Below are 21701 nucleotides of genomic sequence, written 5' to 3' on the forward strand. Positions count from 1 at the left end.
GGCTTGCTAGAGAACATGATGCCTGGACTAAGTCTCAAAGGAGGTGTGGGGGGACTAAAGATGGGAAGGGCATTCCAAATGGAGTGAACAGCATTAGGTAAGGCACGACGACATGAAAGACTGTGGAGCGGTGGTATCACTGGAAGACAAAGTGAGAGGCAGTGACAGACAGGGGAGAGCCGGATACCAACTGGAGGTTCAGCAGAGCCATTGAAATCCTTAGAGCAACAGAGTGACATCAACTTTGTTTCTTAGGTGGGTGGCTCTGGGTAAAGGGTTAAGCCTGGATTAAAAGAAAAATATGTTTAGGGACCTTAGCTGGTGATGAAGAGAAGGGAATCAATTTAAGACATATATGGAAAGTTAAATTAGCAGGAGTTGGTGGCTGATTGACTGAAGCAGAAAGAAAGAAGAGTTCATATGAAGTCTGGTTCTGGCTTTGATGTTTTTGGCACTTGACCTACTGTTTACACTGAAACTGGTGGATTTGAGTGGACTCTACACTTTGTGAGTCCAGAGTGAATGAGGTAATATTTCTGAATGTTAAAGGCATCAATTCCTGTCAACTTCTGAATATTTAGATACATTATCTCTTGATGAATGTGGTTTCTTAACAATTAAGTTCAAGTGTTAGGCCTGTGACCAGGATGGGGAGTGAAGAGAACAGTGGGCAGATTTCAAAGCAGAATTCTGGCAAGGGAGAAACTTGTTCCGAGAAGCTGAAAAAGTAACAGAGGGACTGATTGGCCCACAGAGACACCACCTTGGCAACCTGAGGTGAACAGCCTACCAGATCGCAGGTGCTCAGCCAGTCAGAGGCACCTGCAGGTGGTTTCCTTTCCTCCCTTTCAGCTTTGGAATTAGGTAAGAGCTTTCTCTCTCTCTTATTCTAAGCAAAAATAATTAGGACCAACTGATCATTGGAACACCCTTTCCCCCCTTAAAAACAAAGAAAAGACCAAGACATTTTATTTCAAGTGGCTGCTTCCCTCTGTAAAGTAGCAGCAAGCCAGCTTTTCAGCAGCACCCTCCTCTTGGGTCCAGGGTCAGCAGCAATATTTCCCTTCAGCAGCTGAGGGAGTCTCTCTCTTGGTTGTGCCCTGCTTAGGGCACTGGAGACCTGGGTTTGGAAGCTTGTCCAGTGTCACTGAGGAAAGAGGCAAAGCCATCGTTCTACCCAGCACCCACCAGGTAAGCTGCTGTGCACAGAGATGAAGCCCTTGGCAGATCGTTTGTTCCTGCTATCCCAGAATTTGCTTGAATATGTTGAATGCACATCTCTAGGTTCAAAGCAGCAAGGCTGAGAATCTTATCTTCAGCGGGCATAATGATAAATGAAAAAGTACCCCTTTCTATGTTTATCATGATGGGAGTTAAATAAATCCCAGCTTCTTTGGGTTAACATTAGGGATATTTTCATTTTTATTAAAATAAGAGATACTTGAAAAAAATTTTTGAGGTCTTACTATTTGTATGGGTTATGCAATCTGCTATAATAAATGCAAAGTGTAGAACTCAAGAAATTGATCATCTATTTGGGTGGATAAGGCATGAAAATTTAATATTATTATAAGGCTGCACATGAGTGGCATAGCCAGTAGGTTCTTGGAATGAAAAAAGATGGATAGAAAGTGAAATTATTAGGAAAGTCTTCAGAAAGAGGCTGGCCTTGGAGAGTAATTGGATGTAGGTAAGTGGGGGGGGTGAATAAGGGAAGAATTGTAAAGGGGTGCAGAGCATAAGACCCCTGAAAATAGGAGAACAGCCCTAGAACCCTTGATCGGAGGAATGGATGGCACAGCATTTGAGATACACTGCATAACAATGGCGAGTTAGTAGCCTGTGCTGTCCTGGAGAGAGGAGGGCCAATGCTCAGGGTGGATTGTGTCGTCACTGAGTGTGAGAATGCTCAGGGACTCCTGACATAGCCTGGGGGAAGGGGTGGAGTTGGGGGAGGCTCGTACAGCGCCTGCAGGGGTTGGATGGCCACCCATGTGTCACTGGGAACGTTTGCCCTAAGATGGCAGTCAAAAGAAGGCAAAAGACACTGGGGAACTGGCAAAACTGGCACATCATAGAAGGTGCCAGATATGAGGTCACACAGAAAGTTCCAGGCTGAGCATTTAAATAAGGGTGGGCTGAAAGAGAAGAGGACTGCCATGAGGTCTGGAGTAAGGGAGGTCAGTGGGGAGGTCTGAAAGCCAGAGAGGGAGGGAGCCACAGGGCGGGCAGTGAGAGAAGGTCTGACTGGAGAAGGTGGTAGAGGGGACGGAGCCACTCAGGACCTGCCTAGCCGCCTGGATTTGTCAGGGATGCTTGGAGCCAAACTGTGACCAGGAACGCTGAGCTGCAGGCTTCTGTTTTTCTGAAAGATGGTACCTCTGAGTGGCATATTATAAAAGGGGCCTGGTTTAGCAAAGGGAGGCAGGATTACATGTTTTTATGTATTTTTAAAGGGAATGGGACTTAATGGCAGAAATATGCCATTATTCTAAATGTGTATAACCTTTATTTTTTAAGTATTTTTTATTGATTATGCTGTTACAGTGTTCCCAGTTCCCCCCCCTTATCACCACTCCACCCTGTCCCCCTAACCCTCCAGCATCTCCCTATTTTAGCTCATGTCTGTGGGTTGTACATATAAGTTCTTTGAGTCCTCTGTTTCCTATACATTTTTATCTCTTCCTGTCTATATTATGCCTACTAATTGTGCTTCTTCTACCCTGTACCTTTTCTCCCCCCGTTCTTCCCCTCCCACTCCCCACTGAAATCCCACCATGTGAACTCCATTTGTCTGATTCTGTTCCTGTTCCAGTTGTTTTAGTTTTTATTTCCGTTCTTTTTCTTTTCTTTTCGGTTCATTTGTTGATAGTTGTGAGTTTGTTGTCATTTTACCGTTCATATTTTTATCATCTTTTTCTTAACTAAGTCCCTTTAGCCTTTCATATAATAAGGGCTTGGTGATGATGAACTCCTTTAACTTGACCTTATCTGGGAAGCACTTTATCTGCCCTTCCATTCTAAATGAAAGCTTTGCTGGATGTGGGGGCGACTTTTCCCACAAGTCCCCCCATCCACCATCCATGAAAGTGAACACTACTAAGACATGATCTGCTTCAGGAGGAGAGGTGGCCAGTTTCTCAGAGGAAAAAAAGGCCTCCAGCCCCTTCCTTCAGGGCTTTTATTGGGTTGTGATACACAGGAATACAGGGCAGCAAGGATCAAACAGTAGATAACATTTCAAAGAAAATTGAGGGCTTAATCTGAGTCAGTGTCTGTCCGGAAGGAGGTTTTGCAGGAACCTTAAGGGTTTCCTACTTGGACACTTATCATATGAATGAAAGTACTCTTAGCAGAGCAGGTTTCCCAGGTTTTTTAGGAATTCTTTGTGATGCCAGATTTTTCCCCCCTGGGATCCGCTTTAGCGAGGCAAGGAGCTGCACCCCTCCCCATCTGGTATTCAAACTTAAGTGGATTAGAGCTAGGAAGGGCTTCTCCCAGAGAACATGGGGACTTGGGCTATGTCACATAGCCGGGGGCAAGGGTCCATTGCTCACTCTTCGTTGAAGTCCCCCAGCCCCTTCCATGATGGCCTCCCAAGTGATCGTGTCTGGCTTAGGTTGCTCCTCCCTGTGAGGAGACTTACCCGTCATCAGCATAGACCATGCTTTGGGGGCAGGAAGAAAATTAGGCAGCTTTTGCTACCAGAGACAAGCTTTTGTCTCCTGTGGCTCGCAGTCTGGAAGTCATCCACTTCTCCTTAGCCACGGGGGTAGTTACAATTTCTGAAACCAGGCAGAGCGGTCCACAATAGCTGGATAGAGTAATCTTGGATGTAGGTCCTTGCCTTTCATGACTTGGAATACTTCTTTCCAGCCCCTTCTTGCCCGTAAAGTCTCTTGAGAAATCAGCTGACAGTCTGATGGGAACTCCTTTGTAGGTGACTATCCCCTTATCTCTTGCTGCTTCTAGGATTCTCTCCTTCATTTTAATGTTGGCTAATGTAATTATGATGTGCCTTGGTGTGTTCCTTCTTGGGTCCAACTTCTTAGGGATTCTGTGGACTTCCTGGAAGTCTATTTCCTTTGCCAGATTGGGGAAGTTACTCTTCATTATTTGTTCAAATAAGTTTTTAATTTCTTGCCATTCTTCTCCTTCTGGTGCCCCTATAACCTTTTGTTCCAAATTGTTGCTTTGAGTCCTGGTTTCCTTCCTGTCGCTGTTGGTTCCCTGAATATTTTGCTTTATTTCATTTTGTGTGTCTTTCATTTCTTTTTTCATTTTTTGACCAAGCTTAATCAGTTCTGAGCATTTTGATTGCCAGGGCTTTAAATTCCCCATCAGGTAGGTTGACTTTCTCCTCCTTGCTCAGTTCTCTTTCTGAAGTTTAGCTGTGTACTTTCCTTTAGGCCATATTTCTTTGTCTTGGCACCCCTGATAAGTTGTAAGGGGCCAGGGCCTTATGTATTCACCCAGGCAGGGCAACCCTCTTTGCTGCACTGCAGTGAGGCCTGTGAGGAAGGGCCCCGAGAGGGAACAGTGCAGCTGGCCTGTTTGTCTCTAATGCACTTTCCAACAGACTCTTTGTGTGAGACTGTGTTTCTCCCACCACAGCAACCACTATAGTCCACTTTCCCCTTAAGTCAGCCTCACCTTCGCAGCCCACCACCTTGCAGTGGCTTTTCTCACCTGGCCAGCCCTTGCAGTCTGAGGTCTGCCACGTTACTGGTCTGGTTGTTCTGACTGATTTTTTTCTTTAATTACTTGGTTGTCGGAATTCCATGCAGTTTGATTTTCTGGTGCTTCTGGTTGTTTATTGCTTTTAGACTCATTGTTATCCTCCTTTTGGTTGTGTGAGGAAGGGAAGGGTTTCTACCTACACTTCCATCTTGGCCAGAACTCTGCAATTGTTCCAAATTTGTATAACCTTTAAATAAACAACCCCTTTCCCTTTTCACCAAACTCTTGCATTGGGACTTTTGTTCCTTGGCATCGGGCAATCAATCAAACCCCACAGCTATTGCAGAACAGCATTGGCGGGTTCTGTAACAGAATGACTTGCAGTTTGGGCTTGTGAACACTTCCATTGAACCAATTCTACATAACACGGTTACTGAACTTTAATTAGTAGTTAAAATATGTAAATCTTCTCTTTAGAAAGGCTATTTATGTCAATATTGGGAACTAAGGGCCTTTGAAAAAGATTTGTTTGTGTTTGTTTATTGTGCATAACTGCTGGCTTGCTAGAACATTCCATCACACCTAATTCCTTCCCTCCTCCTCCCAGGGATCTGTTTACCTTCAGTAACTCCCACTAAAAGTCCACTAATTTTTAACAACCTTGTGCATAGAGAATGACATTTAGGTTAACTGGTTTGTTTGGTTTTTTTTTATTCTGTAAATGATAAATAGCACAACAACAGAAAATCATTTCTAATAAAATAAAAGTTAACTGTGTGTTCAAGGATTATGTGGTAGCCTTCTCCACATCTCAGGCTTTTACTTGAATCTGCCGAATCCGGGAGCAATCTCCCAGCGTGTTGGTGTTTGTGTGGGTGACTGGCATGAAGCCACAAAAGGAAATCTTAAGCTTCTCCCCTCGAAGCCCTGTTCTTTACATGAACGCATAGGAAACCTCCAGAAGACTCGCACAGTCTTAGCAATGAGCCTTCTCCTCAATACTATGTATGTGTATCTATCAAGGAACTGAGAGGTTTCAGAGTTTTAGGGATTCTTATTTATAGCGCTATGACACAGGTTGGCAATGAAAATATTAATAGATAATGATTTCTTTCCATCAGCAAATTTAGATGGTTTCTCTTGATATAAGGCCAGCCAATAAATAAAAACTTTCTATAACCGCTTACAATAAGCAAAACAAAAACAAACTGTGGGGAAGGGAAAATAATTTTCCTCCTAAGTCCTTCTGCTTCAAATTGACATGAGACAGATTAACAGGAGAAAATAACCAAATTAGTATATATAAACAGATACCAGAGGATAAAGTCGAGGAGCTAAGGAGGGGGGAAGGTTGTGGTTTCTGACTTCAAAGGGCAGGAAGGCAATTCACATGGAGATGTAAAGCAAAAGTTTGGTGAACAAAGGTTTTCTGGGCCATCTTTAACAATATCAAAGAGGACTTGTAGTAAAGGGGCCTTGCTAGGTTCTTTCTTACCACTAGTTCGCATTACACCATAGTTGTGTGTCATGATAGCTTCCTTCCTGGAGCAGGTCCTCTATCTAAATTATTTTAGATTGTTAGAGGAAAGGTCAAAGGTTTTTTCTGAGTCTTTCATTTCTTAAAAATAACCAGCTTAAAACAGTCAATATCCCCCAAAAGGCATACTCTGCTTCCCTGAAAACAAAACCAAGTCGTTTACTCTATTTCCTTTGCTCAGATTACTCTCCGCCTATTATGGCCTTCAACCATTCCCTCCACCCAAAACCCCCACAGTATTTACTTTCCTTTTTAAAAATATTTTATTGTTATTCTATTACAGTTTCTGCCAATTTTCCCCCTTTTCCCTCCTTTGTCCAGTTATTCCCTACCAGGTTGTTCATGTCCATGGGTCATTCCTACGTGTTCCTTGACAAGTCATTTTCCCTTCTTTCCACCCTTACTCCCCTCTGCCACCTCTGGTCACTGTCGGTCTGTTTCATGGTTCCATGCCTCTGGTTTTATTTTGCATATTGGTTTATTTTGTTTATTAGGTTCCTCTTACAGGTGAGATCATATATTTGTCTTTCACTGGCTTATTTCACTTAGCATAATATTCTCTAGTTCCATCCATGCTGTCACAAATGGTAGACGTTCTGTCTTCCTGCTGCATAGTATTCCATTGTGTAAATGTATCAGTTGTTTGATCCACTCATTTACTGATGGGCACTTAGACTGTTTTCAGCACTTGACTATTATAAATAGCACTGCTATGAACATAGGGGTGCATAAGTTCTTTTGAATTGGTAGTTCAGGATTCTTAGGGTATAATACCAGTCAAAAGACAGTTCCATTTTTAGTTTTTTGAGAAAATTCCATACTGTTTTCCACAGTGGCTGCAGCAGTCTCCATTCCCACCAACAGTGCACATAGGGTTCCCTTTTCTCTGCATCCTCCCCAGCACTTGTTTGTTGATTTGTTTACAATGGCCATTCTGACTGGTGTGAAGTGGTATCTCATTATGGTTTTAATTTGAATCTCTATGATGGCTAGTGATATTGAGTATCCTTTCATATGTCTATGGGTGATCCTCCTTGGAGAAGTGTCTGCTAAGGTCCTTTGCCTATTTTTTAATTGGATTGTTTGACTTTGTGATGTTGAGTTAAATAAGTTTTTTTTTTTAATTTTTGAGATTAAACCCTTGTCCAAGATATCATTGGCAAATATATTCTCCCATAAGGTCAGTTTCCTTTTCATTTTGATAATGGATTCTTTAGCCGTGCAGAGCTTTTTAATTTGATATAGTCCCATTTGTTTATTTTTTTCCTATATTTCCCTTACACTAGGAGATATAATGGTTAAAAATATTGCTGCATGGGATATCCATAATTTTAGTGTCTGTGTTTTCCTTTAGGACTTTTATGATACCACAACTTATAATTCTTTTATCCATTTTGAGTTTATTCTGGTGTATGATGTAAGTTGGTGGTCTAGTTTCTTTTTTTTGCCATACCAGTTCAGTTTTCCCAACACCACTTATTGAAGAGCCTATCTTTACTCCACTTGTATGCTCCCACCCCCTTTGTCAAATATTAACTAACCATAGAGATAAGGGTTTATTTGTGGGCTCCCTATTCTGTTTCATTGATCTATATGTCTGTTCTTATGCCAATACCAGACTGTTTTGATTACAGTGGACTTGCAGTATAGTTTGATATCAGGTATATTGTGATCACTCCTATATTGTTCTTTTTTTCCAAGATTTCTGTTGTTATTCAAGGTCTTTTTGGTTTCATATAAATTTTTGAAATATTATTTTTAGATCTATGAAATATGCCATTGGTACTTTAATAGGTATTGCATTGAATCTATAGGTTGCTTTGGGTAGTGTGGACCTTTTAATGATATTAATTCTTCTTATCCATGAACATGGTATGTGCTTCCATTTATTTGTATCTTCCTTAATTTCTTTCTTCAGTGTTCTATAGTTCTCCAAGTATAGATCTCGTACCTCCTTGGTTAAGTTTATTCCTAGGTACTTTATTTTCCTGTTGCTGTAGTAAATGGGATTCTTTCCCTAGTTTATGTTTCTGATATTTTACTGTTGACACTCAGAAATGCCTTCAACTTCTGAATATTTACTTTGTATCCTGCTATTTTGCCAAATTCACTTATTAGGTCAAGTAGTTTTACGGTGGATACTATAGAGTTTTCTGTGTACATTATCATGTTGTCTGCAAACAATAACAGTTTTACTTCCTCCTTTCCAATTTGGATGCCTTTTATTTCTTTTGCATGTCTGATCACTGTGGGCAGAACTTCCAGTACTATGTTGAATAAGAGTTGTGAAAGCAGACACCTTTGTCTTGTTCCTGATCTTAAGGGAAATGCTTCTAGTTTTCATCCTTCGAGTATGATGTTGGCTGCAGGTCTCTCATATATGGCCTTGGTTAGATTGAGGTATGCTCCCTCTATTTCCACTTCACTGAGTATTTTATCATAAATGGGTGCTGAACTTTATCAAATGCTTTTTCAGCATCTATTAATATGCTCATGTCATTTTTGTCTTTCACTTAATTTATGTAGTATATGATATTTATTATTCGCTAATATTGTAATAAAATCCTTACATCCCTGGGATGAATCCTACTTGACTGGGATGAATCCTACTTGATTGTGATATATGATCCTTTTAATGTATTGCTAGATCTGGATCTCAAATATTTTTAAATATTTTATTTACTTATTTTTAGAGAGAGGGGAAAGGAAGGAGAAAGAGTGAGACAGAAACATCAATGTGTGGTTGTCTCTCATGTGTCCCCTACTGGGGACCTGGCCTGCAACCCAGGCATGTGCCCTGACTGGGAATTGAACCGGTGACCCTTTGCTTCACAGGCCCATGCTCAATCCACCAAGCTACACTAGCCAGGGCCAGATAGCAAATATTTTGTTGAGGATTTTAGCATTTATGTTCATCAGAAATATTGGCCTGTAGTTTCCTTTCTTTATTGTGTCAGTTTTGGAATTACAATACTGGCTTCATAAAAAGAGTTTGGGAATCTTCCCTCTTCTTGAATATTTTTGGAATAGTATGAGAAGGACAGGAGTTAGTTCTTCCTTAAATGCTTGGTAAAATTCGCCTGTAAACCCATCAGGTCCAGGGCTTTTATGTGCTGGGAGATTTTTGATTACTGCTTCAATTTGTTAGTTGTTATTGGTCTATTCAAGTTTTCTGCTTCCTCCTGATTCAGTTTTGGAAGATTGTATAATTCTAGAAATTTATCCATTTTGCCCAGGTTGTCACATTTCTTGGCATATAGTTGTTCATAGTAGTTTCTTACAATCCTTTGTATTTCTTTGGTATCAGTTGTATTTCTCCTCATTCGTTTCTGATTTTATTTATTGGTGTCTTCTTTTTTTTCTTGATGAATCTCTTTAAAGGCTTGTAGATTTTGTTTATCTTTTCAAAGAACCAGCTCCTGAATTTATTGATCCTTTGAATTATTCTTTTAGTCTCTATGTCATTTAATTGTACTCTGATCTTATTTCCTTCCTTTTACTTGCTCTGAGCTTTCTTTATTGTTGTTTTTCTAGTTCTGGTAGACATAGGGTTAGGTTGTTTATTTGAGACTTTTCTATGTTCTTTAGGTAGGCCCGCTTTGCTATGAACTTTTCTCTCAAGACTGCCTTCGCTGTGTCCCATAGGATTTAGGTTGTTGTATGTTCATTTTCATTTGTTTCCAGATAGTCTTTCATTTCTTCCTTGATCTCATTGTTAACTCATTTATTATTTAATAACCTGTTATTCAGTCTCCATGTATCTGAATGTTTTTGAGTTTTTTCCCTGGGGTTGGTTTCTAGTTTCAGATCCAAGAAGATGTTTGATATGATTTCAACATTCTTGAACTTGTTGAGTCTTGTTTTGTGTCCTACCATGTGGTCTATCTTTGAAAATGTTTCTATGCATTTGAAAAGAATGTATATTTTGATTCTTTGGTGAAAGATTCTGTATATATATATCAAGTCCATTTGATTTACAGTGTCATTCAGTGCCACAATATCCTTGTTGATTCTTTGCAAGATCTGTCCATTATGGACAGTGGGATGTTCAAATCCCCTATGATGACTCTGGTGCTGTTGATATTTTTCTTGAAGTCCTCCAAGATTCTTCTTATATATTTAGGTGCTCCTATATTGGGTGCATATATGCTTAAAGGGTTATATCCATTTGTTGGACTACCCCCTTACGTGTTACGAAGTGACCTTGTTTGTCTCTTGCTATGGCCTTTGTTTTGAAGTCTATATTGTCTGATGTAAGTATTGCTACCCCAGTTTTTTAATTTCATGTCCATTTACTTGAAATAATTTTTTCCATCCTTTCACTTCCATTCACTTCACTTGTAGATCTTTTGTTCTGAGGTGGGTCTCTCGTAGGCAGCATATATGTAGGTCATGTTTTCTTACCCATTCAGCTACCCTGTCTTTTGATTGGACATTTAATCCATTTACCATTAAGGTTATTATTGATGGATACTTATTCATTGTCATTTTTTCCCTTTGTACTTGTGTTTCTCTCTCTCTTTTTCTTCATCTTTCTTAAAGCAGTCCCTTTAACATCTCTTGCAATGCTGGTTTGGTGGAGATGTATTCTTTTAACCTTTTTTTGTCTGGGAAACTCTTTATTTAGTCTTCTATTTTATTTTTTATTTTTATTTTTACAAGATTTGTATTTATTTATTTTTAGAGGGAAAGGGATGAAGAAAGAAAGGGAGAGAAACACCAATGTGTGGTTGTCTCTCGTACACCCCCTATAGGGGACCTGGCCCACAATCCAGGCATGTGCCCTGAGTGGGAATAGTACCAGTGACCCCTTGCTTCACAGGCTGGCACTTGATCCACTGAGCTACAGCAGCCAGGGTGCCTTCCACTTTAAATGAGAGCCTTGCTGGGTAGAGTAGTCTTGATAGCAGTCCTTTGCTTTTCATTACTTGGAATACTTCTTGCCATTCCCTTCTAGCTTATAGTGTTTTTGTTGAGAAAACAGCCAATAATCTTATTGGAGCTCCATTTTATGTTACTAGCTGTTTCTCCTTTGCTGCCTTTAATATTCTGTCTTTAAGTTTTTCCACTTTAATTATGATGTGTCTTTGAGTGGGCCTCTTTGGGTTTATTTTGATTGGGACCCTGATCTGTGCTTCTTGGAATTGCATGATTTTCCCCTCACTAAGTTAGGGAATTTTTCTGTCATTACTTTTTTCAAACAGATTTTCTATCCCTTGCTCTTCTTCTCCTCCTTCTGGTATTCCTATGATACCAATATTATTATGTTTCATGTTGTCCTACAGCTTTCTTACACTATCTTTGTTCTATTTGAGTCTTTTCTTGTTTTGCTGCTTTGTCTGGGAGTTTTTCTACCTTATCGTCCAACTCACTGATTTGATCCTCTTCTTCATCTAACCTGCTTTTAATTCCTTCTGGTATATTCTTCATTTCAGATGTTGTATTCTTCATTTCCTCCTGGTTCTTATTGATAGTTTCTATATCCTTTTCATGCTGATGTAGTTCCCAGTAGGTTCCTTATAGCTCCCATAAAGTTACTTATAGTTCTCAGTGAACTCTTTGAACATCCTAATAACCATTATTTTGAACTCTGTGTCTGATGGATTGTTTGCCTCCATTTCATTTAGCACTCTTGTTGGGGATTCCTCCTTTTCTTTTGATTTGGGGTTGTTCCTTTGTTTCCCCATTTTTGGTGACTCTTCTTGTTTGTTTCTGCATATTAGATTTATCTTCTTTGACTCCCTGTTGTGAGGTGGCCTTCTGTGGTAGGAGACCTGTGAGATTCAGTGGTGCAGTGTCCTTGATTCCCTGAGCTGAATGCTCTTAGGATAAGGGGATGATGCCCTTTATCCTGTTTATGTGGACACTCTTGTTGTAACCTGGTTTTGGTTGCTGTTAGGTCATTCTTTGGTGGGTTCTTCTCTCCCACCATATTTACTTTTCAAATCATTGGATCATGCACTGGGAAATGAGCAACACTAGTGAAGAACAATGGTGGATTCAGAATTTACCCTAATTTTCCACTGTTAACAACCTAAGTTTGTGCACCCGACACTTGGAAAGACCAAAACTCAAAATGTTGGTTTGGAGTAGGGAAAAGTTTATTGATTGAGAAGGTGCCAACCAAGAAGATGAGAGACCTAATAGTGCCTCTATTCCATTTTGTTCTCTGGACAACGTTAAGGTTTTTTAAAGGCTTGGGGGAATAAGTATGTGGACGTGCTGGTTGGGCAAGTTCTAATTGGGATATCTTGGAACTTGGTCATTTATGGTAAAGGGTCACCAACATGTTTTCTGGGCCACCTCCCTATACAAAAGATCTTTGGCTTTTGAAGGCATTCCTGTGCTCAAGTTCAGGTTCCGTCCCAGTCCTTTGTTTCTGTGTGGGGTTGGGAGGATGGGTGAATGTGGGACTTTGGTTGCTGGTGCAGCTGGAGGTCAAAATTCTCTCTTCTGTGCATGCTTTGGCTGCATGACTTGTGGTTTTGGCCTGTTGTCTCTGAAAAATACCTCACTATCTTGTTAAGCAGGGTGGGACCATTATGAGCTTGTTCTGCAGTTAGTGACACAAATATCCTTTGAAATCCACCTTTGTGAATGGTTTCTCAGCTCTGAGCCAGAATTAATCTTATCCTTCTTTATCATCCCAAAGCTAGAGATTTGGCTTTCTATTATATGATTGTGATATAATAAGATTTGTACTTGATCTTTGACCCTATTCTTGGCACAGAGCTTCTGAAACCCCTGAAATTTCCTGAATGATAGGGGCGAGAGGAGTATCTTTTCATAATAAGCCCCTTAATTTTCATAATAAACCACACCTGAGTTATGGTAATAAGCTAATGGGGGTTGGTTGCCAGAGAAACCAACCCTGTGATCAGAGGGCTCCAACTTTTGTCTCCTTCCTCTAACCTCCAGGGAGGAATGTGGGCGTGGCTGGAGATTCACCCAATCAGCTGTCACCAGTGATTTAATCAACCATACCTACATAATGACACCTCCATAAAAACCCTAAACAAGAAAGTTCGGAGAGTTTCTGGGTTGGTGAAAAAGAATGTCTCTATGTGTCAGGTGGGTGGCATATCCCAAATTCCACAGGACAGAGCTACTGTGCTCAGAACCCTTTTAGGCTTTGTTTTATATATCTCTTTATATGGCTCTTCATTTTTATCCTGAAAAATATGCTTAGTAATGCATTTAAAATCATAAGCAAACTATATATTATATTACTCATGTTCGGTGAGCTGTTCTAAAAATTCTTAAACCTGAAGAGGGGGTTGTGGGAACCCTCCATTTATAGTTGGTCAACCCAAAAAAGTACTGGAGGCCTGGACTTGAGACTGGTGTTTGAAGTGGTGTCAGTTTTGTGGGACTGAGCCCTTAACCTGTAGCATCTGCACTAACCCCAGGTATTGATGTCAGTGTGTTGTGAATGGAGAAACTTTCTCTTTTAATGATTTATCAGGTCCTGTTTTATCACACCTATTTTGTACATATCTTTTTTCCACCATTACATCTTAATTTCCTAGTGTCTTCAAATTGTTCTCACAAATTTAAATGCTTATTATAGTCGAACTGAATTCATTATCTTTTTTTTTACACAACAGTTTTCAACCTTTTAGCTAAGTGCCAACACTGCATTAGATCATGGGACAGAGATTGTGTAAGGAAGATCATTGCAATCAGAAGAGAAACTTGGAAAAAGACCCAGAGATCATGGCACAGAGAGTGGAATGGTTGTACCTGGGGATTAAATGAGAGAATAATGGAAAATAAATCCAGTTAGGTAAGCATGGGGTCTGGTTATGAAGAATTGAGATTTACAGATGTAGAAAATGAGACACAAAGATGTCATTTGATCAGCCCAAGTAACAAACAGATTAGAACCCGTGATATTATGTTCCCACCACTCAGATCCAGCATCCTCACATAAACTCAGACTGTATTACACAACCATGCCACTTTGGGACAACTGGCTGGGAAAAGATGAAGATAACATTAGAGAGTGTCTAGGACAATAGTGTCTGTTTAGTTTGGCCACCTTATACCTCTCTTTGTTCTTAGCACTGTAACCTAAACAGAGGCAACAGCAATAGGGGACAAACAACCAAGACACTTAGGTGCACTGAAGACAACATCCGCAATCGGAGGCCCTGCTTAGTGATACACAGACCAGTCTATGAGCTACACTTTGAAGCAAATACCAAGAGTTGCCAACTCTGCCATCCTTTTGGCCCTTTGCCTTGTGCTTCAAAGAACTAATATTTTTAATGACACCTGGGTTAAAATAATAAGTAAAGGTGTTGAGCATATTAAGTCATAAAAATAACATTCAACAAACATGAAATAATGTTTAACCTCTTAATATCAAAGATTTTTTTAATTAAAATAAAAACTATTTTTGCACATTATATATCAGATTAGCAAAGATTAATAAGAGCAATGACGTTTAATATTGGCAAGGACATGGGAAATTGGCCTTCTTGTAGAATCTGGTGGTTAGAGAGAAATTTGGCATAATCCTTCTACAGAGCAATTTGGCAATGTAGTACATAAGTCATTAAAGCATGTTCATCCTTTGGCCTGGCAATACTACTACAAGGAAATTTAAAGAAGTATATTAGAGATATATACTATGCTAGGTTAAGTGCGACATTATGGCTTTAAAAAAAATTACAAACACCCCTTGTCTAATAATAGGGCAGTAGATATATATACTATGGCACAAAGATACAGTGGTAAAAAAATTAATGTAACAGCATTCTTAATATAATGCTAAGTGGGAAATGCTGACTGACTGCAAAATAGTAGTTACAGTGTAAAAGCATTTAAAAATGCATACATCTATAACTAGTGTGTTGAACAAATAGGACTCATATAATATAATAACATAATCATGTATATATAATATGACAATGATATAATTAGAATAGCTTCCATTTTGCCTTCAATGCTACTGAATTAAATGTAGGCAGTTTCATGACTTTTCTGCTCACTCTTATGTATTAAAGCCCTCTGTCACTTGAAGGCATAAAACACAGTCTTGATTCAGTACCAAAGTTAGATTGTCCAGGCCCGATTAATTCCAACCTCATTCAGAGAAGCAGCCATTTCCCCTCACACTACCACAGCTTGCTGCAGATGTGGAACAGTTGTTTAAATTCGCCTCATTTCTGGTGTGCTCATGTGGGGTTGTCGGAGATGTCCCCACAGCCAGGCTCTATGCTTCTGCAGCTCTCCTGACGCGATGATGTGCTCTCCCCTGCTCTCTGCCAACCTCTCCATGTCGCTAGGAATCTGGTGGTTCACCCACGGACTCTTAGGTCTCTCTGCTTCTCAAGCCAGTTCTCATGGATATGATCTGAGAGAAGCCCACAACTCCTCAGCGTCTCCTGTGACCCATGCCTTGTCCTCAGGAAACATACTATTTCTGCCTGAGAAGCCTTGGAAATGAGGACTGGTTGCCAGCTGAGCAATCCCTTCAATCTCCCATTACTCCCTTGACTCTGGGCTGGCCCTGGTTAATTGAACTTAAACTTCTCAGGGAAGAGTCAGACAACAGTCAGCCTTTCTCCAAAATTATAAAGGACATACCTGTATTTTGCCATGTACAATGTTCACTTTGTTGCCCAAATTTTTTAGGGAAAAATAAAGATGCACATTATACATGGGGAATACTAATTCCATATCTATATAAATGTTTTTAGTTCTTTTATTTATGCTTATGCATGAACAGTGTTACTCTAGGAAACAATAATGATATTCATATGTAAAATACAATAATATAAAAAACAAGTATCTAAATATAAATTTAAAATAATTGAATTAAAAAATTAAAAGATTCTCTTCCTGAATGTTTGGGACAAAAACATGGATGCACATTATACACAACAAAATATAGCTTATTAAGCTCTTTTAGAGCTACTTTTGAAAACCTGGAAAGAAAGACTCCTTTCTTCTTTTCTGACTCAGTTTAGGTGAGGGGGCTTATAACCCTAAAAAAGAGGGATCTGGCTTTTTTTTTCTAACAACATTTAACATGAGATCTACCTTCTTAACAGATTTTCCAGTGTGCATTACAGTATTATTATCTACAGGCACAGGTTGTACAGCAGAGTTCTAGAACGGGTTCATGGACAACTGACATTTTATACCTCTTGACTGGCAATTCCCTGTTCCTCCTCCCACTTGCCCTGATAACCACCATTCTGTTCCTTGCTTCTGTGAGTTTGACTATTTTAGGTAACTCATATCAGTGGAATCGTGCAGTATGTGTCCTTTTGTGACTGGCTTATTTCACTCAGAATAATGTCCTCAAAGTTCATCCATGGTGTTGTATATTGTAGGATTTCCTTCTTTTTAGAGGCTAAATAATATCACACTGTATGTATATACTACATTTTAGTTATCCATTCATCTTTTGATGAATTGTTTCTACATCTTCACCATTGTTAATAAGGCTGCTATGAACATGTGGGGGCCAGTACCTCTTAAACCTATTGCTTTGATTTCCTTCAGATATATTCCTAGAAATGATATTATTGGAACATGTGCACTTCTATCTATTTTTAACTTTTTGAGGAAACCCCATACTGGTTGTCACAGTAGCTGTGCCATTTTGTGTTCCCACCAACAGTGTACAAGGGTCCAATTCCCTCATTGTCGTTAACGCTTGTTACCAACACTTGAGGTGGTATCTCATGTGGTTTTGATTTGAATTGTAGTAGTTCCTACTGTATTTTAGAAATTAGCCTTTTATCATAGATTTAGTTTGCATATATTTTTCTCCTATTTCACAGGCTGCCTTTCTACCCTATTAGGTGTTTTTTGTTGTTGTTGTTGTTTTGTGTGCAGAAGCTTTTTAGTTTGATGTAGTCCCACACATCTACATTTGGTTTTGTTATATTCATCTTTAAGATGAAATTATCTTATACCTCCTGGTTTCAAAATATATTACAAAGTTCCAGTAATTAAAACAGTTATGGTACTGGCATAAAAATAGATATGTCTAAAAATAGACCAATGGAACAGAGTAGAGAGCCTAGAAATAAATCCATGTATACATGTCAATTGATCTTTTGATGTAATAGAGAAATACAGTTTCTTCAACAAATGCTGTTGGGAAAACTGAATATCCACATGCAAAAAATAAAACTGAACCCTCATACCATACACAAAAATCAACCTAAAGTGGGTTAAAGCCTTAAACAGAAGACTACAAATAGTAAAACTGGAAGAAAACATAGAGGAAAAGCTTTGAGGTTTTTTAGTTGTTTTTTTTTTACATAAATCCTACCAAGAGAGTTTTTCTGATTGCTCTTTCGCAATTCTCTTGGACATGTGGAATCTCTTGCTTTCATGCCTCTGCTAAAACTGAGACAAGGCTGGGTTCCAGTGTAACCTACTGTTATCCCTGCTTTAAAATGCTGGGTGGACATACCCAATATCTCTGGTTGCCCGTGTTCAACAATAAAATTCAACTGACTAAATTTGAACATCTAAATGATTTTATTAAGTAATTCGTGAATAGGGCAGCATCTCATGTAGCAACTAAAAGGGCACTCTGAGGGGCTTTACTAAATGAAAGACTTTTATTTTTAAAAAGTTGGGTTTTTTTAATGTGGAAGAGGAGTTATTAGCAAAAGAAAAGAAAAGATTGTTTTTAAACCAGGACATCTTTTAGCAGGGAGTGTGGGGGGAGGCATAGCCAGGGTTTTATCATTCAGATTGCCTCTTCTTTCTATGAGAGGAGAGAGAGGATCCATGTGACAGATTACCTCACTGGTGTTGACCAGAAAATTCCAGACTGGTTCATTGAGATTATATCACTCGTGAAGGTCAAAACGGCAGTTAGGTCAGAAGTTAACTCTAGGTTTGGTGTCATGGGCTGTAGCACAAATGGTGCCATTCCAGGTCTATGGTTTTGTCTTTAACAGGAAAGTATAAGGGACTTTTTTTTTTCTTCAAGCTTTTCTGTGTTTTCTAAATCATTTTGATAAGTGCAATTTTACTTTCATAAGCAGGGGAAAAAAAGAACTTAAAATGTTATAATAATAAATCAGAGTCAGTTTTTGTAGAGATTTGAATTTTCTGTCCCAATGCTGATAACTTCCTAGTGAACAGATTTCTGCACATTATTATCACTGGATGTTTTAGTTACTCTCTTTCAAATGACAAGGAACATACATGTTACTTTACCTCGAGTGACGGGTGTCACTTCACTGTAAGTCTATTCTATAATGGAAAGTAAAGAAACACATGAAACAGCCTCACCCTGCCCAGCCAATCCTTGGGAACCAGAAAGTGGGTCAGAGTCCAGCATTCTGGTGCCAATCAATCAGGCTGGTAATCAGCCAGACTTGTGGTTGGAGTACTCAGCTCTGCTTCTCATTGCTAGCTTCCATTGCCGCAGCTGATTTTCTTCTTACAACTTTCCTCTCTGCATGGGCAGTAATGTGGTGATTTCTCAGGGGAGAGGAGTATAAGGGGACTAAATGGTAACGGGAAAAGTAAAAATAAATAAATAAATCACTTGTATACCTATTTTTTAAAAAGCTTTCCTGTCTGCCCCATAGCTTCTTCTTTTTCATGACTGTTGTGTCCTGGCTTCTACTCAGGTTCCTGCATGATGCCTTTTCGCTGTGTGTCTCTCAGATTCTGTGTCACTTTAGTTTGTCTTCTCATCATGATTTCAAGATATGCCAAAGGAAGGATGTGATTAAGTTGTTAATCACTCTCCAAAGTAGAATACATCAGGTGGGCAGTATTTTTGCTCATATTTAGTTTTGGGGTCAAGCACAAATCCCTGGTTCAGTTGTTAGGGCCAGTAATACAAAAATTTTGGATCACATTGTTACCGAACAACAAGAGGTCCGAGGGAGGGGCAATACAATATTTGGCCCACCTAGGGATGCCCAAAACTGCTATACAACAGGGGCCCCTCCCAAAAACAAAATACTAAAATCTACTGGGCCCTTCTGTCCCGCCAATTGGAAAGACATCTCTTAATGCCAGAGATTTGTGAAAAGGAAACAAAATGTTTATTTAATGCTATTCAGGCCTAACACCACCACTAAAATATCAAAGTCCTTTAGGGTATACACCTACACCCACACAGCGCTCCCTTCTCCCACTGTCCCAACTCTGGGTACCGTAAATCAGGAAAAGAGCACACGTCTGTGTTGCAGGCCGCTGGCACCGTCAGCTGTGTCACCGTGCAGGCAGGATCTCGAGTTAATCCAAAGTACTGTGGTACCCTCTCATGGTCCACTGGCAAGAGTCCTTTGTACCCAGTTCCAGTCAAAGTCTCTCTTGCTTTTTCAGGCCACGCGGCCAAAGGGGGCACCCCAAAGCTGCGTGGGCCTCTTCTACCAAAGCTGCAGGAGTCCGCACTCCACCAAAAGCATGTGGCTGTCTTCTTCACCTGGCTGCAGGGATCTCCATTCTGGCAAAGCTTCGTGGTTTTTCCCTTTCACCTGGGAAAGAGGGGGTCCACACCCTGCCAAAACCACGTGGCTCCCTCTTTCACCTCACCAAGAGGGGGTCCTCACTCTGCTGAAACCGCGTGGCTCTCTCTCATCTGGCCAAGCGGGGACCCTTCGTGTCCTGGAGCCAGTCTTTTCCAAGCTCCCACCTAGGCGCTCTCACTCAGGAATGCAGCCCCTTGTTACATTCTGAGTCCAAGCCCTCCTCACTCCGGAGAGCAGACCTTAGTTCCCATCCTGAGTCCTCCTAGTTCCATCCTCAGTCCCCGCTAGTCCCTTCTTGAGTCCCCCTCTACTCCCTTCTTCCTTCTGCCCGGCTCCAAACTTGGCCACTGCTATTTAACATATCTATGAAACCAGTTAAAGGTTATAGATATGTTAAATAACCATTCCTCCAGAGGTTAGCTCCAAAACTGTTGCTATGCAAAATAGCTCTCAATGGCCTGGCTCCATTCATCCCTTTCCCCTGGGGCGGGGGGCAGTGAGGATATCTTATATGTCTCTCCAATATTTCTATATACTTCGAATTCTGGACACCTTTCTAAATCTTTTTTTTGGGGGGCCCCTCTGGCTGCACCCTGTATCAACATGACCAAAGCACAGTAACTACCCATGACTGCTTTGCTATATACATGGCACAGGCTCCCAATACAACATGGACTGCCTGTTTGCCAGAAAAGTGGTCCATGTCTTTCAGACACCTACCACCATACTTAATTCATTCTTTCCGTGGTGTGAGTTCTATTTTTGCATATCAGTTAAGGAAACAGAGGTGCCAAAATGATTTAAAACAAAACAAAACAAAAAGATGGGATAATCAGCTATTACCTTTGTCATACATTCCTTTATCCTACCTGAAAGAAAACAAAAAGTTGAAGGGATTAAGAAGTACAAATTAGTAGTTACAAAATAGTTGTGGAGATGTAAATTACAGCATAAGGAATATAGTCAATAATATTGTAGTAACAAACATTTTTGCAAACCAGTCAAAAGTGACTTACAGCTAAATTGATGATGACTTTTAAAATACAAGATTATTGTTAATAAAGAATAAACCACACCCCTATGCCTATACTAAGTACACTGTTCTTTTTATTTCCACTTTTCTTTTGTAAAATGCACCTGGTATCACTACTTCATTACATTGGCATTTCTTTTCATTTTTTATAAATGGGTTGTTTACAGATTAACTACAACTATTCTATACTTCTTGATGCATTGAGACATATTCGTTTAAAGTACATAATAGCCTCCAATGTCACGTTATCATTTTTATTGTGTAACAGAGCTTTATTTAGGCCTTTTGTCTAAAGACGCATTGAGATTTTATGACAAAACATATATTATGACTAAACAAATATGTTCATATATTATGAACAATGATCACAAACTTTGCTCGTTATTGAGAAAGAAGAATTTAGATACTAAAATCTGAAAGTTAACAAGAAAGCAACTAATAACATCTAATAACATTACCAGTAAAATAACTTTTATACAAATGTTAAGATTCCATAAATAAGCTATAGAATGAGGAACAGACACGCGTAGGTGAGCTGCTGGCATTACTTCCTTTTACCTCAAGCACTGACTTTGTTACAGAATCATTCTAGGAGGGCTTCCTAAACGTATGTTTGGGTAAATAACTATAAGTACATATAAAGATAAAACTTACTAAACTATTCTAGATGAGAAAATACCAAATGAAAACATCATGTGTGTTTGGAATAACTGCTCAGTGGGGTAATAATTCTAATGACAATGTTTAATACAATTCAGGAGGAAATGTTCAAAGTAAATCCCTTTGATGTGTGATTCTGCAGTAATTTCTGATGAAGTAAGGTGTTGGTTTGTCAGCTCAGTAGGTAGAGAAAAGCAGTTTAACCTAAATGATCATGGTGAGGCTGGTTTGCTAGCGAGGACTTGGAAAAGGCAGCAACCTTTTGAATAAGGGTTAGTGTAAGGGTTAGGTTTTTGGAAAATGTACTACAAACTGTGATCCA

General features: G+C 39.6%; 1 protein-coding gene across 3 annotated transcripts in view; it reads left to right on the top strand.

The window, feature by feature from the left end:
* Positions 1 to 21701, top strand: part of EXPH5 (exophilin 5) — an 85307-nt gene that overhangs the window by 17180 nt on the left and 46426 nt on the right. Inside the window, exon 1 of one of the 3 annotated variants that reach the window (XM_037158851.2) lies at positions 768 to 864. The exons of 1 other annotated variant lie outside the window; for it this stretch is intronic. The gene's annotated coding sequence lies outside the window, so the exon portion shown is untranslated. Of the gene's footprint in view, positions 1 to 767; positions 1192 to 21701 lie in introns of those variants that run through there. One more of the 3 variants, XM_053670432.1, reaches the window with a different exon arrangement.

The sequence above is a fragment of the Artibeus jamaicensis genome, unplaced genomic scaffold, assembly GCF_021234435.1.
Source record: "Artibeus jamaicensis isolate MK-2021 breed Jamaican fruit bat unplaced genomic scaffold, CSHL_Jam_final contig_585, whole genome shotgun sequence".
Lineage (NCBI taxonomy): Eukaryota > Metazoa > Chordata > Mammalia > Chiroptera > Phyllostomidae > Artibeus > Artibeus jamaicensis.